This window comes from Tupaia chinensis, unplaced genomic scaffold, assembly GCF_000334495.1.
Source record: "Tupaia chinensis unplaced genomic scaffold, TupChi_1.0 Scaffold143795_1, whole genome shotgun sequence".
Lineage (NCBI taxonomy): Eukaryota > Metazoa > Chordata > Mammalia > Scandentia > Tupaiidae > Tupaia > Tupaia belangeri.
Genome location: NW_006203645.1, coordinates 997,909 through 1,015,699, shown reverse-complemented (window position 1 = coordinate 1,015,699; position 17,791 = coordinate 997,909). Strand labels below are relative to the sequence as shown.

Here is a 17,791-nt window from a genome sequence, read left to right as displayed (position 1 = left end):
TCCCAGGCATGACAGTGACTCCCTAAGACTGTGCCTAACCCCAACAGGAGATGAAGTAAAAAACAGGTATTGGATAAAACACAGGCCATGAATGTGAAGCTTGGGCATGTGGTCCTCTGTGATAAACACTGCTCAGTGAAACAATGAATCCAAACGCTCTGGCTGGAAAGAGCTAGAACCCAGAGAGACCAAGCTGAGAGTAAAACTAAAGGCAAAGGGGAAAAATCTTGAAGCATTCCGAGCCCACCAGCTATCAGCCCCACAGTGGGGATGTGCTCTGAGGGCATAAGAATATAGCCTGGAGCTGAATCACTCCCAGGTCTTCCAGCCAACTCTGCAACAGTTGAAGCACATTCATGAACTCAGGACCTCCAGTATCAGGGAAATTTTTCTCCTTCCCACAACATTCTTTTGAGGCTTTATTCACTATCATGGCTTTTCCTGATTAGGGGTCTCACCTGTATTTTCCTATTCTCTTGTTCTTCTATCTCTAATCCTGGCATATGTATGATAACAGTGAGAAAAGCACTAGCTTCGAGATCATACTGACCTAGTTTAGGAGACGTGGTAGTGTGTTAATCTAACCTCAATTTCTCGGTCCGTAATATGGGGCTGATAGTAGCAGCCTCATAGTATTTGTTGTGAAGATTGACAGGGAATGTTTGTGAATGTGATTTGTGATCTCAAAGTACCACAGACACTACCCTAAAGTGAGATCAACCTTGCTGTGATCGGCGTGGGAAACTCCTTTTGGTCAAGGCCCACAGCTAGGTCTAGTAGCCACAGCGTTACGATTTACAACCTGAGGTCCCATGTAGCCACAACCCTGGAACTGATGCTTCTTTATGACTCAGGGCCATGACACACTATTTTCCCCAATTTCTCGTTTTCTACTGCCCATACATAGCCACCTGTCACACTCTAAGTGGCTCTTGCATGACCTCATTTGAGTCTGTTCCTTCCACAACTGGAGTGACATCCTCAGCCCAGGCCCTTAAGTGGCTCTTCATAACTACAATGGCCTAACAGGTGCCACTTGCCCACTCACTGGGCCTGGTCTTCCCTGGTTGGTGGAGCAGAATGAAGAGGGAAGACATTTGCACACCAAACCTCTAACAAGTATGCCTTCCCAGCCCCGTATGCAAGGAGTCATGTTCCATCATGGCCATTATTCAAAGTCTGCCTAAAGCATGACTTCCTCTGGGGAGGCTTCCGGATGGCACCAGTGTACTGAATTCTGAGTGTCATCTGTCTCCTCTAATGGCTCTGGACATTTTGAATTTTACACTATAAGTGATGCGAATTCATATAGACATTTCTCCCACCAGACCATAAACTCGGATGTATCTGTGTACCCTTAACAGTGCCAGACACAGAGTGGATGCTCCGTAATATTTATTGAGTCTATATCAAATCCCTTCATTTAGGTTTTCTATACAAGGTAACCCCTCATCCCAACAATTTAGGTGCTTTATGGCAAAGGTCAGAAGACTGTGGCCCACACCATCTGGTTTTTGTTAATGAAGTCTAACCAGAGCACAGCCAAGCCTACTCCTTTGTACAGTGTCCATCTCTACTTTTGTGCTACACCAGTAGATTACACAGTCATGACAGAGCCCTGTGTCCACAAAGCTAAAAATATTAACTGTCTGACCCTTTACAAAATGTTGGCCAACCCTGTTTTATAGCAAGTTTCTTAAGTTGCAACGCAGAGATCGTAGCCAACATTACAGAGCTGTTGTGAGGATCAGAAAGAATAATGTTTGTAAAATTTTTCTCTAGGTGGCATCTGTTCTACCTACCGTATGGGGTCAAGTCAAGGCCCGAAATCCCACATGAAGATGGGAAGAGTGTGAAGGCTCATCCCCACTTGGGAAGGATGGCTGATCCCATCTAAGCCAGTACCTGATACTCACACACTGCTGCACACACACAGAGCTCAAATACACGCCCTCAGTGAACCAAATTCCTCCCCGCCCTCTGGCATAGACTCTCCCCATACAGCATTAATGCAGATGGCAATGGAGCTATGGCTGCGACAGAGAATAAAATAGGCCCCCAAATGTTCTGTTCCTCATTTGTGATAAATGCTCTGAGACGTCAGGAAGTCCTTTAATTAGTGCCATTGGCAGGTTTGCATAACTTCTGGTTGTGGTAGATAAGAATGATTTTTTACTTGATTTGACGGAGCTAACATGCAAACCCCAAAATACTTTCAATTAGCCTCCTGGCTAGTTATCAACATGCATCTTACAGTTCCGAGGGTGGACCCCCAGTCTTGAGGAAGCATGTGTTAAGAGCCAGGGGAGGCACAGTGATGTGATAGGCTGTCCAGGGCACAGCCCTAGGTTTATAAGGAAGGAGACATTTCATTGCAACTGAGCTGGAAAAGGAGTGCATCAAGAGGAGTGAGCTGGGCCTGGACGTGAAGGCCACGCTGCTTCTGGCTGTGGGCTGCCTGCGGTGGGGACAGTGAGTTGGGAGCTGTCAGGAGCCATATTACACCAACACGTTCTCCTAACTGGGGACACAAGCACAGCTGCCTATGTCAAGGGGATCATTTCATCCACGTTAATGAGAGGTGAAGTATTCCTCGAACGGGAAAGTTATATGCCAAGTCCCTGAGCAAGCCAATAGTGATGATGGGCTTGACCACAGGTCCTCTGTCCACTCGGACACAAGGGAAGCTCTCTTTCTGTTTCTCAGACCTTCACTGCCATCATCACACTGGACCTGGGAAGTAAGCAGAGGGGGTCGTTAATACTGACTATACTGTGGAGGAAACTGAGGCCCAGAAACAAAATTTCATTGCACGTGACCCCCCACCAGTGGCACGCACAAATGGGAACCTGGACCCCAGGCCTGCAGTCTTCCCCTCAGGCCGCCTGTGCTGGAGATGGCCTCCTGGCCACCTGGTTCAGACAGCAGAACTCTGGTGATCCCATGGCCAGCCATATGCCCTGATTTCTGCTCTGACCACCCTCTCTGTCTGAGATCCTCTACCAGGTGACCCCAAAGCCTGTTTCCCATGTCACTGACATTCAGGTCCCACCAGGGCTGGGGTTAGGGTGAGATGAGTGAGTGCCAGGGTATGAAATTTAAGGAGATGTGTGTGCCCAGGGCTATGCAAGCGTATCACTTCCCTGAAGGGCTTAAGTGAAGCGCTGTGCACGAAGTACTTAGAAACGGTAAGCACTACAAAATATTTGATATTTTCAGTAGCAGTAGTTGTTCGCAGCTCTGTTGAGAGCATCTCTCTTTTTCCTTCTTTTTAAAAAGGGATACAAAAGACCTAAGCCATTACCTTTAGATACTTTTCTTATTAACATTTGTTTCTTCTGTGAGCAAGGGGGTGGGGAAAGACACGCACACACAGCATCCCTAACAGAGTCTTAACACCATGTCCCACACCCAGCTTTCAGCCAGTCCCAGATCATAGGCACACATGTGTGCTCAGCATACACAGGGACATCTCTGGACTTGACCTGAGTACCTTCCCATGTGGGATTGCCTCACAGGGCATGCTGTTGTTCCACTATGCCATCATCCAGCCTCTGTTTCTTCTTTCAAGTGAACATTAAATTCACCTTTGTCAGCTAACAAACTGAAATTTATATTGCTTCGTTGGAAAAGTCATGTCACATTTTTCTGTGTTTTTCTATGCAAAAATGTGTCATGACTTTTCTTTTTTGTTTTCTTTTTTTGGAGAGGTTTTTGCTATAGGGCGCGTGTGCTCGCCAGACAGACAGAGACAGACAGAGAAACAGAAACCGAGAAATCACCCCCCCAGGGGGGATGGCCATGCCGCAATCCCTTCTCCTCCATTCTCCCCTTGGGATCTTGGGCACGCATGCACACGTGCCCGGCGTGAGTTTTTTTTTAAACCACCGGATCCAGGACTCGAACCGCGGTCGACCATGTGGGAGTCCAGCGACACAGCCATTACGTTAACTGCTGGTCCCTGTCATGACTTTTCTGACAACCCAATGGTTATATCAGCATGAGATGTCCCAAAAGGCCTTAGATTCCTTTGGGGGTACAAATGTCTCTGAATAAGGGACAGCTAGTGTCCTGTTGGATGGACCAGGTACCCCTCTACTCTGACCTGCCTGTCTTACATGCTAAGAAGCTTGGATTCATGCTGGAGCTCACAGGAGTCACTGAAGGATTTGAGCTGGAAGTGAGAAGGCAAATCCATGCTTTATGAAGATCCCTCTGGCAGTATGGTCTTAGACCACAGAGAGCCGGAAGAAGACTCAAGGAGGCCAGTTAGTCAGGAAAACAATCCTGGCACAAGCCAAGGAGGCCAGAATTAGGGCAGTGGTAGTAGGGACAAGAAAGGACTAAGCAAAAGAGTGCGCACAAGGAAGTGAAATCTGTTCTTCACTCCTGGAAAAACAACTGTGAATCAGTGATACCATCTTTATCCCTAAAGGCAAACAGATCCTTCATTAGTGCTAGCAATTGAGAGCTGTGTGAGGTTTGGTACCCACTAGCTGCTAAACATGCATATAAAAGGAAGCACACCATATGCTGTGGTGAGTTAATGCCAATTGGCCCCACTCAGATATATACTGCTTTAATTTTAACACTTCATTTGAACAAAAGTCTACTTCTAATGAAGCTAAGGATTCCCGAAGAGTTTTTTCCTGCTGGCCAATTTGACTTGATTTCTTTCTGTTGTAATGAAATGTCTCTTTCAACAGGTATACCCAGGATTCAGATGTTAACGCAATAGAGGGAGAAACTTCAAGGACAGATAAAATGAATTGCCTTGGAAGGCAGTGAGTGTCCTGTCACTGAGGGCATTCAAGCAAACGCTGGATGGCCACTTGATGGAGTTGTTGCAGAGAAGATTCAAACATCAGAAGGTGAGTGGAATGGGGATGTTAGACCTGATGACCTTTAAGGTTCAGAACTATGAAATTTTAGGAGGTTGAATCACAAATGTAATTCTTGGCTGGTGGGGAAATCCCATAATCACAGCAGAGTCAGAATAAGGATCTAAGATTTTTTTAAATCCAGAAGTTTTAACCATCTCAGTATAGAAATCTGGACAGCCTCTCAGCCAAGATGGCCCCAGGGCATGAGAGAGAGCGCGCATCACAAGGAAAGCTTTGTTTTCAACATCATCTGAGGAGCTGGCACAAATGAGAAGCCTTTTTTAGAACTAAGAGCTAGGAAAACACATTGATTTTCTCTTCCATAGCTCACTGTATATCTATTTTCACTTTGGTTATCAGGAACCTCAGAATTTAGTTTGCATATAAAAATGGCCATCAGTCCTCCAGATCTTTATATTCTTCTGGTCCTCAGTGCTCGCCTACAAAGGGAACATCAGACTAGGGCCAGAGCCTGGAGTTGTCAGCCCTCCTTTCCCAGAATGGGAGCATAGGAAAGATACTTCCCCTCCGGGACTCAGTATCACCTTCTATAAAAGAAAGGCTGAGCTCTGTTGGCTTTGGGCTTTGGCTCCAAGATCTCTGGTTGTCCTGCCATATATATTTTTTTCTTTGTTCATGATAGAGTCTCTGAGCTCTAAAGAGAAAGAGAAGCAAGGGACACCCTCCACAGTACTTCCATGCTGCAATCTCCTCCCTCCAGCCCTCCAACTCACCATTTTCCTGGGCACTCACATGTGCACCTAGAATGTTTCAGGCCATCTGGACCTAGAGATTCAAACTGCAGTTGCCATGGGGTTTCTAGCACCACATCTCCACACACTACCTGCGCCATCATGGCTGGGCCAACTGATGTCGAGTAAATCTCTAGTAAGGGACAGAAGCAGATTCAAAGCCCAGACAACTAGGCTCCAGGGGTGTGCTCTTTACTACATGTCTCCTCAAATCCAGCTGTGACTTTCACTCAGCTCCCAGGTCTTACCTGGATTATTAGATCTTCTGGGTTATCACCTTTCTGCCATCCAGATAAACAAAGGCTGCCCTGAATGTCACTCTGGGTCAAGCCTATGCTGGGATAAGGGCCAGGCATGAATCCAATGTGGCATCACTCACTAGGAGCTCTCTCTTTGGGGACAAGAGACAAGCATGTTCCCCACTCACCGGAATTCAAAGAGAAATTAAGTTGATAGTATGTAGAAGTTCAAGCAATTGGTTATGCCAACGGGACTTCCATTGACAGCGATGGTGATGGAAGGAATTGAGGAAGAGCATTGCAGGCAGTGATTGAAGCATTGAGCCAAAAACCAGACACACATAAGTATATGGTTTATTCAGAAGGGACATGGGATGTAGATAATGGTGACCTGGCTACACAGCATCACAGATCTGGCTCCTGGTTTTCTCCTCAGTCTAGTCTTACAGTAACTATCTTGTCCAACTGTTAGTAAATACACATTTGTTAAGTGCCTATTAGGAGTCAGGGACTATACTAGGTGCTAAGGATATAGCAGTCAACAAGGAATCTTCATCGATGACCCTTCCAACGTAATGGAATAATACAATTCACTAAGTAAAATGAAAGTGCTGTGTCAGGTGATGGTTACGTGCAATGAAGAGCAATATAGAGAGTAATGGAACAGAGTGGGGAGGAATCTGCTGTGGGTGGAGTTACCAGAGAAGGCCGTTGGATAAGATTTTCACATAATCTGTATGAAATGAGGGAGTAAGTCATGAAGAAATCTGGTATGAAGCATTGTAAGTAGAGAGAGAAAAAACGTAGGTGCCCAGAAAATGAGCTACATTTGCCATTTTTGATGAACAGCAAAATGAAGTTGGCAGGAAGAGAAGGGAAGAGTGATGAGTTAAGGAGCTCTGAGATGCAGAAGGGCGCTAGACTGCATGGAGTCTTGTTCACCAGAATCTGGACTTTGGATTTTGCTCTTCACACAGGAGGAGACTACCCTAAGGCTGATGGCAAGCTAAGGCATTACCACATGCGCCTTACTAAATGTCCTGGAGAAAGCCAAGTTCTGTCCTACCTCAGAGCCTTTACTCATGCCCTGCCCTCGCCGTATGTCTTCCCCATCTTGTTACTGAGCCCTTTTCTACTCCCCTTAAAGCTGGTATTGACCCTCCTAAATACATTAGATTCTCCTGCTAGACAAATTCTTCATCTTATACTTCCCTTTTTTAGCACTTACCAAAACTATCATGGCATTATGATTAATGACGATACATTGTATTCCTGAACAGTGCTAAGAGAGTGATGTGATCACAAAAATGATAACTATGTGAGGTAACGTTTATGTTAATTAGCTAGACTTAACCATTCTGTCATGCATATTGGGTTGTTGGATCAGTCACGATGCATTTTTGCATAGAAAAACATAGAAAAGATGTCATGACTTTTCCAAGAACCTAATACTTCAAAACATCATGTTGTACATAATAAATACATGTAATTTTATCTGTCAATTTAAAAATAAATAAATTTGAAAAAATCTTTACATTATAGGCTGCATACTTATTTATTACTGCTTCCTCACTAGACAGTGAACTCTGTAAGTTGAGACCGTTTCTATCCTCTTTACCACTGGACCTGCAGTACCCAGTATAGGGTCTGATTCTTTTTTTTTTTTTTTTTTAAGAAAGAATTTTGTGGGAACCAGCAGTTAGCGTAATGGCTATGTCGCTGGACTCCTACATAGTCAACCGTGGTTCGCGTCCCGGACCCGGTGGCTTAAAACTCACACCGGGCGCGTGTGCGTGCGTGCCCAAGATCCCAAGAGGAGAATGGAGGAGAAGGGATTGCGGCGTGACCATCCCCCCTGCAGGGTGATTTCTCGCTTTCTGTCTCTATGTCTGTCTCTGTCTGTCTGGTGAGTGCACGTGCCCTATAGCGAAAACCTCTCCAAAAAAAATTTTTTTTTGCTATAGGGCCCATATACTCACCAGAGAGACAGACAGACAGAAAGCAAGAACTCACCCCCCAGGGGATATGGCCATGCTGCAATCCCTTCTCCTCCATTCTCCTCTCAGGATCTTGGGTACACAAACATATGTGCCTGGTGTGAGTTTAAGTCACCAGGTCCAGGACTCAAGCCACAGTCAACTACATGGGAGTTCAGTGATAAAGCCACTTCACCATCTATCTACTGGTCCCCAGGGTTTGATTCTGAAGGGGGCACTCAATGCTCCTTTGTTAGATGAATGCAAGAATTAATAAAGTGAAAAAGGATGTCACTCTGGGCTGGGGAAGCAAATCTGATCTGTAGACCTCAGAAAAGCCACATGAAAAACATATGAGGAGTGCAGTTCCAGGTCTGATTACATCAAACCCCTGATGACTATGGGCAGGAGAAATCGAAAGGAATTGAGACTAGACACAGAAAGAATAGAAAGTAATTGTAAAGCTCTGTGATAGACTTCCTCTCCTATGTAAAATTTTCATATTAGGGGGAAATCTATATATGCTAGAGGCTGTCCTGAATTTGAAGATTCATGAAGACCTAAAAGTACATCCCTTGGGATGCTGCTTTGAACAATAATAGCCAATGATTACTTGCAGTGTGACTATTCGACAACAATAACAAGCACCAGATCACATAAATCATACTATACAGATTCAAGAGATCTGCGTTTGTTCACTTATTTATTCAGTTATTGTTTGTGCAACAAATATGGATTATGGGCCACATATTAGGGGCTAAGCCCTGTAATAGGCACTGGTTTAGGTTGTTTGTTACCTATTAAGAGTGCAAACTTGAGCAAGACATTTAACTTTTCTGTCTAAGGAAGAAAGGCATTTTCATTCCCTATTATAGGAAAATTCAAAGCCCTCCAGTACTTGAGCTCAGAGTGCTAGGTCTTCATGTGGGAAGGGACGGCAGAATAAAAGGCCTTAATTCTGTCCCCTTGGGTTTCCTTTTCCTCTTCACGTTCTCACTTTGATTCCAGCTGGCACATCAGAGTCTGGAATGGTTGCTGTCATCTGCTTCACGGCCTAGCAAAAATCTCTGCTTGTTCCTCAAGGCCCACATTAAAATCCAGGGCTCTCAAAACCTTCGCTGGTTTCCTGCTCCTCAGGCAAAATGAATTTCTCCCATCTCGCTTGTTTTGAAAGCTCAGCTTACCAAGTGGAATGCAGCTGACTTCTCTACGTGATAAGTAGTTGGACTCTGTTGAAAACCTTGTTTTCTCCCCTCTGCTTTCCTACCCTTTGACTGAGTGTCTGGCCCAGAGCACATTCTCTGAAGTTAAATGGATAAACAGCCACCAAGCCAGCAGAATAGCTGACAAGTCACACAGTGATAGGAGAAAGCCAGAACAGACTTACAATGGCCCACAAAGAAGACATTCTCAACTAAATCCGCTGAGGCTATCAATAATTACTCACTGAAGAGCAGTAAGAGACCAAGAAACATGAGGGTTAGAGGGTTTAGGGTCAAAAGAACTTGCTTGTAGGAGGAAATAGAATGGTGGTCAAGTATTTCTTTTCTTTAATAAAATGACAATGTAGACCATACCTTTGCCATTTGAAGACTAATGATGGCTTACTGAACTGTCTCTAGAGCTGTGTCTGGGTCTCCAGATGAGTGTTGGAGATTCAAGTGACACACCCTTGATGTGCACCCAGCTTTTCATGCTTTGGGCATCTTTGGCTCTAGACTGCTAAACCTTCTCTAATAGATTGTTAATCATTAAGGGACAAAGACATCAATTTCTAAGTACTGCTGTTGTTCCAGATATATCAATGCTATCTATCTTATTACAAAACTTTCACTTTGTTGTCAAAACTGAACTTTTGTTTGTTGAATACTATGCTGGGTGGGCATTGTGCCAAGTATTTTACATGTATGATATAATTTAAAACCCAGTAAAATGGGAATGGTTGTTTTTTTTTTTAATTTATTTATTTACATTCATTCACTGTACATCATTACAGCATACAAAATGAGATTTTCCATCCAGAATACACTGTATATTGGCTCAATCAAGCACATCAACATACGTGTTATCATCAACAAATAATTTTCCATTTCTTGTTTCCTGTATATTTTGCTTTTTTTTCCTATCCTTGATTCCCTATCTCTCATCCTCTGCCATCTCCCACCCTCCTCCCACACTGTCTCTGGTATCTATGGTTGCTGTCTATGTTTGATATTCCTCGGAATACCTCGGAATACCTCTCCGGAAGAAAAAGGGGATATGATAGGAAGAAATATCTTTGACAGGCCATAGGAAGTGAGAAAGGAGACCCCCCCCCAAAGACAGAGTGAAGTAATAACAGATAGGTGGTAAAATTCTTACTGATAGACGGTGGCTGTTCACTTACTAGCAGGGCTTTTGAACCGCAGAGTGGCAAGACTGCGCAGTGGTGTGAGAGTCTGGAGCAGAACAGAACTGCCATAAATAAAAGAGAAGCTGAGGACAGCGTTTCAGACGGATCTTGGGGCTTGTGAAAGTCCCACTATAGAACATGTGATAAAGCCGCCTTCTCTCTGTCTCTTAGAAAATCACCAGAAAATTCTTTATTCTCCAATGGTCTCAGGACATGAGGATTATTTAGAAGGATAGAAAGAAAATCTGAGGTCAGCAAAGTCAATAGATACAGGTGAACAGCCAGAAATCTGAGTTACATTTAAGCCACAACACAATGACACAAAAAGTATTACCCTCATTTTACAGATGAGGAAATGGAGGCTCAGACAGGTTAACAAACTGGCTGACCACACACAGCCGAACACACAGTCATTCAGAATAGTTGTGCTCGATTCTAAAGACTGTAATCCTAACCCTAGGAGATATGTCCCTCTATAGTTCTATGACAGTTTCCTGCTTATCAAAAGTTTAAGTTTGGTGATGTTTTTGCCTAATTTTATTTTAAGTCATATTAATAATAGGAGAAATAGTTGTCATTAGCATAGAAGGAAGGGAAAAGAATACTTTTAGGGTATAAATAGCTTACTGAACTTCCATCTTCAGAAAGGGACCAGAAGTGAAATTTCAGCAGGCGATGACTGCACGTGAGGGAGAGGAGCAGTCTCTTTGCACACATGGACACACATTGCGGAAAATGAGATTTGAAGTTGTCGCTGCCATAGTCTCCACAAACGCCCACCATGGAATGACATCACTGCCAAAGCCCAATTAGCTCAGAGAAGACCCTGGCACTGGATGATATTCCTTCAAGATGGCACAAAATTCCAAATATAAATTGGGTCCACACTCGGCGATGATTCAAAACATCATATTGGCCAGTTCACAGTACAAAAAATCCTTTAGATGAGCTTTGGAAACTGTATCACCCCCTAAGACGACAGAGGTATAATCCTATACGCCAGGGCCCTTAGTAAACACCTTGAAGAAATGCAGAGGTTCTCTGACAACAGTGTTGCCAGATAGGCTCTGGTTATCACATCACAAATTATACTTACAGAAAAATGGAGGAAATGTTTATCCAGATGCATCATCTTGTTGAGTTGCCTTGTCTTTTCAAGGAAACAACTGTTAAACATTGAAAAGAGCAAGAACTCCTTACATACAAATTGCTCTTTACAACTTGCTTGCATGTACTTTAGCTGTTCTCTCATTCACAACAACCCAGTGGGCCCATACAGATATTGTAGCTATTTTATAGACGAAAACCTAATGTTTAAGAGAAGTACATTTTGAAAGTCACTTGAGATCAGGGGTTTTGTCTCCCACTTATTTGTGTCATCAGCACATTTCCTAGGACCTGACATGTCACAGAAATATCATAAATGCCAATTGAATGGAATGGAATAGGACAGAATGACATCCAAGCTCAAAAGTATCAGTAACAGAATTCACAACCTGTGTTTCTGGCGTGCTCTCACATCATTGGTCAAATGTTGACAATGTACCTACTTTGTGCACCTATTTACATATGCCCAGTATATTTACTGTAAATAACAGTAAATCCAAATGAACTCAACGTTATCAATAGGCTCTTGAAAGTGGGAAGGGAGGCAGAAGAGAGAGAGCCAGGGAGACAACAGTGTGACCAGGGCTTGGCTTAATACTGCTCGCTTTGAACATGGAAAAAGCCAGCCATGACCCAAGGAATGTGGGCATCCTCTAGACGCTAGAAAAGGCAAGGAAATGAATTCTTTCTAGAGCCTGTAGAAGGTGTGCAGCCCTGCCAACAATGAAACCCATTTTGGACTTCTCACCTCCAGAACTGTAAGATACATTTGTATCGTGTTAGCCACTGAATTTTTGGTGATTTGTTAAAACAGCAGTAGGAAACCGTTACAGAGTATAAAGAAATGCAATTAAGTCAAGAAGCAAGATTCCTGCATGGATCAAAAATTAAAAATTTTTGTATTCTTCATCCAGCATTTTATTTCTAGATACTTGTATTAAGAATATAATCACAATTCTTATGAAAGTTTATATAAGAAGCTTCATTTACAGCATTATTTATTCAAGTCAAAAGTTCAATAATAAGGGATTGATAGCCTTCCATACAGTACATTATGTGGTCATTGAAAAATATTTAATGACATGGAAAAAAATATAATGCTCATGGTGAAAAAGCAGGATACAAAATGATACATAAGCCCAAGTTTTTGAAAGTTGAAGGAAATGTAGCAAAAGATTAATAATGGATTAAAAATTTAAAATAATTTTTAATAAAATGAATGATGGATATCTTTGTGGAGTAAGATTTTGGGAGATTTTTCATTTTCTTGCACAGTGCTATGTTTTCCACATGTTCTGTAATGAGCATGAATTACTTTTATGATCAGAAAAATAAACTATATTTTTTTATATAGAACAAGCCCCTCAGGTAATAAGAGCAGCAAAATTAATCATGCCTTTGACTGAATCATCTCATTCATAAAAATACATCCTAAGGAAACAATTCAGAACAAGAAAAAAAATCTTATTATTAAAAAGACTTTTGCAGCAATTTTACTTAATAATAGTTTAAACTGGGAAGCAGCCTTGGTATTCAGCAATTTAATTATGATAAAGCCAATTATAATATATTTGCTTGATAGAATATTGAGCAGTCATAAAAATAATTAATACAAAGACTATCTAGAAATCCAGAAATAGTACGAAGTGAAAAACTCAAGTTCAGAACAAAATGCCTACAATTGCTCCACTTACACATGGCTAAAGATGGAAAGAAGGAAAATTATAAAGATGGAAATTATAAATAGTTGCTAGGTTAAAGAAAAGGGGTTCTGAGAGTAATTTGTATAAAGTTACTTCAATAGGAGATAGAACAGTTTCATACAGACACACAGCAGCATACAAATTAGAAAACTGAGACTGGAAGACTGGTTGAAAGCAATGATATTACAATGACAGCAAGAGTATGGAACCAGCAATTGGCATAATGGCTATGTCACTGGACTCCCATGTAGTCGACCGCGGTTCAAGTCCCAGACCTGGTAGTTTAAACTCATGCCGGGCGCGTGTGCATGTGTACCCAAGATCCCAAGAGGAGAATGGAGGAGAAGGGATTGTGGTGTGGCCATTCCCCCCAGGGGGTGATTTCTTGCTTTCTGTCTCTCTGTCTCTCTCTGTCTTTCTGGTGAGTGCACTCACCCTATAGCAAAAACCTCTCCAAAAAAAGAGTAGAAGCAATATCTGTAAGACACTAGAGGACACCTACACGGGGGCACACATTTTTATTTATCCATTCAACAAAATACTTTTCAAGCCTGTTTCCCCACATGTGAGTAAAACAGTAACTTAAAACATGGAAATTACAAACAAAAATTTAGACTTTAAGTTCTCTTGGGGGACAAGGAGAAGGATGCCACACGCAGAGGGTTACATAAGGACCAGTCAGTTCTTTTTCACTTGGCACTAAAAAGAGACTCAACATGTTGAATTAATGAATGAACAATAGGATATGCTGATTTTTTTTGGAGGTTTTTGCTATAGAGCACATGTGCTTGCCAGAAAGACAGAGAGAGACAGAGAGACAGAAAGCGAGAAATCTCCCCCAGGGGGGATGGCCATGCCACAATCCCTTCTCCTCCATTCTCCTCTCAGGATCTTGGGTACACATGCACACGCGCCCGGCATGAGTTTAAACTACCACGTCTGGGACTTGAACCGCGGTCGACTACATGGGAGTCCAGTGACATAGCCATTATGCCAACTGTTGGTCCCAGGATATACTAAGAAGTACAATTAGTGTTTAGCTCTCCTGCACCTATTTCTCCTCAGTCACTTAATCCTGTCAGTCCAAAGGAAATGAGGATCAGTTTCTTATATTTAATAATACAGATCCTGAAGCACTTTTCTAATACTCAAAACCCAAACTATTGCTCTTTCCATTCCTAGCACAGCCATGGCTCAGGGCCATAAGAAGCACCAGTGTGTTTGCCCCTTATCCATCCACTGGTCCGCACAAGCTGAGAATGTCTTCTTCTCATCATTTTCCTAAGGAACATACTTAAGTATGCTTTAACAGGAGATGAAGTAAAGAAGATCTGCATGCAGCAGTTCATTAAGATTGATGGCAGAGTCCGTCCTGACATAACCTACCCTGCTGGTTTTATGGATGTCATCAGCATTGACAAGACCAGAGAGAATTTCCGACTGATCTATGACACCAAGGGTCATTTTGCTGTCCATCGTGTTACTCATGAGGAGGCTAAGTACAAGTTGTACAAAGTGAGAAAAATCTTTGTGGGCACAAAAGGAACCCCTCATCTGGTGACCCATGATGCTCATACCATCCGCTACCCGGATCCTCTCATCAAGGTGAATGACACCATTCAGATTGACTTGGAGATGAGTAAGATTTCTGGTTTCATCAAGTTCGACACTGCTAACCTGTGCATGGTGACAGGAGGTGCTAACTCGGGAAGAATTGGTGTGATCATCAACAGAGAGAGACATCCTGGCCCTTTAGATGCGGTTCATGTGAAAGATGCCAATGGCAACAGCTTTGCCACTTGGCTCTTCAACATTTTTGTTATTGGCAAAGGTAACAAGCTCTTCCCCAGAGAAAAGGTGTCCGCCTCACCATTGCTGAAGAGAGAGACAAGAGACTGGCAGCCAAACAGAGCAGTGGATGAAATGGTCTCTAGCATTTATGTTAGAAAGGTCTTCATACTTAATTAAAGATGATATAGCATAATTTTTTTAAAAAGTATTTATTTCTTTGAACCAATTAACAAGTATTTACCGCTTAAGTATTTGTTAATTGGTTCAAAGAAATATGACAGCTCACACATGCATTTGTTCTGATAGGCTCTGCCATCCCCATAACACACCCTTTTCATGCATTCTTTCATTCAAAAAATATGTATCAAGTGTCTATACTCTGCAACAGGGGTCGGAAATACAGTAGTGAACAAGACAGGCACAGTCAGAGTCTTTCTAAGCTTACATTCTAAAGGGAGGAAATGATTATAAGAAAAATATCAGGGAAATATCAGTGAATGGGAAGATTGAAGCCCCCACAAGTATTTTCTACTGCAGGTAACAAGGTATTAGTCTTTATGCAATCTCCTAGTGGCATTAAACAAAAGTTTACCATTCAAATAGTTCAAACAGTAGATCTACTCAAATGTTCGGCAATCCTGGAAGAATTTGATTATAGAAAGTGAACCAGAGAGAATTTTTCTATTTGGTCTAACTTCTAAACACAAATGTACAGTGTATGCCAAATAATTAATGTGTATAATTAATGCCTATTAAAGAAGTTTTTTTTTTTTTTTTACCTGTCAGTTACTTATCTTGGAGATTACACATCCATCACTGCTTTCCTGAGGGGCTAGACTCATCTCCATAGAAACCGGGGGCAACTAGAATGCTAAGTATTCCTTAATGCCAAATTTCCCGCTCAGAACATGACTCACCAGAAGACCTTCTAGAACTAACATGCTCTGAAAGGTAGAAAATTTAACTTACCTGGTATCTATTTCTTAGGCCCCAAATAATGAAGTGTCTTAATAAGCCTAAGACATTATCAAAATACCGACTCTTTACACATGTAAAAATAAATGCTATGATCTGAATAGTGTGTCCACCCACTTCATATATTGAAACCTAGTGCCTAATACAAGAGTATAAAGAAGTGAGATCTTTGAGAGGGAGTTAGATGATGAGGTCAGAGCCTTCATTAATGGGATTAGTGCCCTTATAGGAGAAGTCTCTGCTTCTCTTTTTTTTTTTCTATATTTTATTTCTTTTACATTTATTCACTGAACATTATCACCACATACAAAATGCAATTTCCCACCCAGAATACTCTGCATAGTGGCTTCATCATACATGTTATTGTCAATAAATAATTTTCCGTTTCTTATTTCATGTGTGTGTGTGTGTGTGTGTGTGTGTGTGTGTGTGTGTGTATTCCCTATTTCTCACCCTCTGCCATTTCCCACCCTCCTCCCACATGGTCTCTGGTATCTACAGTTGCTTTCCATTCCAAAAGTCTATGGAAGATTGCTCCCTCCTTCTGCCATGTGGGGATGAAGCATTTAAAGTGGCCTCTGTGAGAAACAGTCCCTCATCAGACACTAAATCTTCTGGAACCTCGATCTTGGATTTCTTAGCCTTTAACACTGTGAGCAAGAAATTTCTACTATTTATGAAGTACCAAGTCTAAAGTATTTTGTTATAGCAGCCTGAATGGACTAAGCCAACAGGATTATACAGGAGCATAAGCATCCTCTGAAAAAGAAGCTGAAAGGAAGAAATAGATTACTGATCCACTAAGGATACGAAGTCTTGGCACCCAGAAATGACTAGCATACAGAAAATGCTCAGCAAATATTACTATTGAATATTACGTTGAATGTCACTGAATAAACCACCAACTCTGTACTGTAAGGACAAAGCAATTCTCATTTTCATGGTGACAGAAAGCACAATGTGGTTTTTGTTTTGTTTTTTGAGAGATTTTTGCTATAGGGCACATTCACTCACCAGAGAGACAGAAAGTGAGAAATCACCCCCCACGGGGGATGGCCAATCCCTTCTCCTCTGTTCTCCTCTCGGTATTTTGAGCACACACGCACGTGTGCCCAGCTTGAGTTTCAGGGTGCTAGGTCCCGGACTCAAACCGCAGTTGGCCCTGTGAGAGTCCAGTGCCTTAACCACCACACCACAACATTTTTTTACACATATTATTTTAGTTATTCCTTATATGAACCTGAAAAACAGGTACAGGTATACAGTGCTAGTCTATGATTTAAAACTCTAAAAACCAAAAGTTCTGAGAGAACTCATATTACAAAGCTTCTTCATAGTCTTTAACTCATTCACTTGAATACAGATACATTTTGCTCCAAAAATATTAATGTACTTGCTTATAGAGGGCTACCCAGGCTATGCTGGGTTTGTTTTGACTTATACATCATATGCAACATATTATCTTCCTAAAATCTGAAAAATTCTGAATTCCAAGGCATATTTTGCTGCAAGCATTTTGGTTAGTCACATTGTGCTCTTCGTTTCATAACTAGGACATTTTTGCTCAAAAAAGTTAAGCAATTTATCCAAGATCACAGAGATACTAAGTACATTTTTTGTTGTTATTTTGTTTAGATTTTTGCCATAGGCCACATGCATTCAGCAGACAGAGACAGAGATGGAAAGTGAGAAATTACCCCCCAAGCGGGGGATGACTGCATTGCAATACCTTCTGCTCCATTCTCCTCTTGGGATTTGGGGCAAGCACACATATATGCCTCAACCACCGTATCACCTGATGGCCCCACTAAGTGAATATTTAAACCATGGTCTTCAGATGCCATGTTTTTTGGTTTATTTTCTCTCTGTACCACATCAAACGTCAAAGAATTAATCAGAAATTGAGCATTAAAGGGAACCAGCAGTTAGCGTAATGGCTATGTCGCTGGACTCCCACGTAGTCGACCGCGGTT

At 42.1% G+C, this 17,791-nt stretch overlaps 1 pseudogene; it reads left to right on the top strand.

Moving 5' to 3' along the window:
• The first annotated feature begins 4,223 nt into the window (after positions 1–4,223).
• Positions 4,224–14,980, top strand: LOC102491571 (40S ribosomal protein S4 pseudogene; annotated as a pseudogene).
• The last annotated feature ends 2,811 nt before the right edge of the window (positions 14,981–17,791 follow it).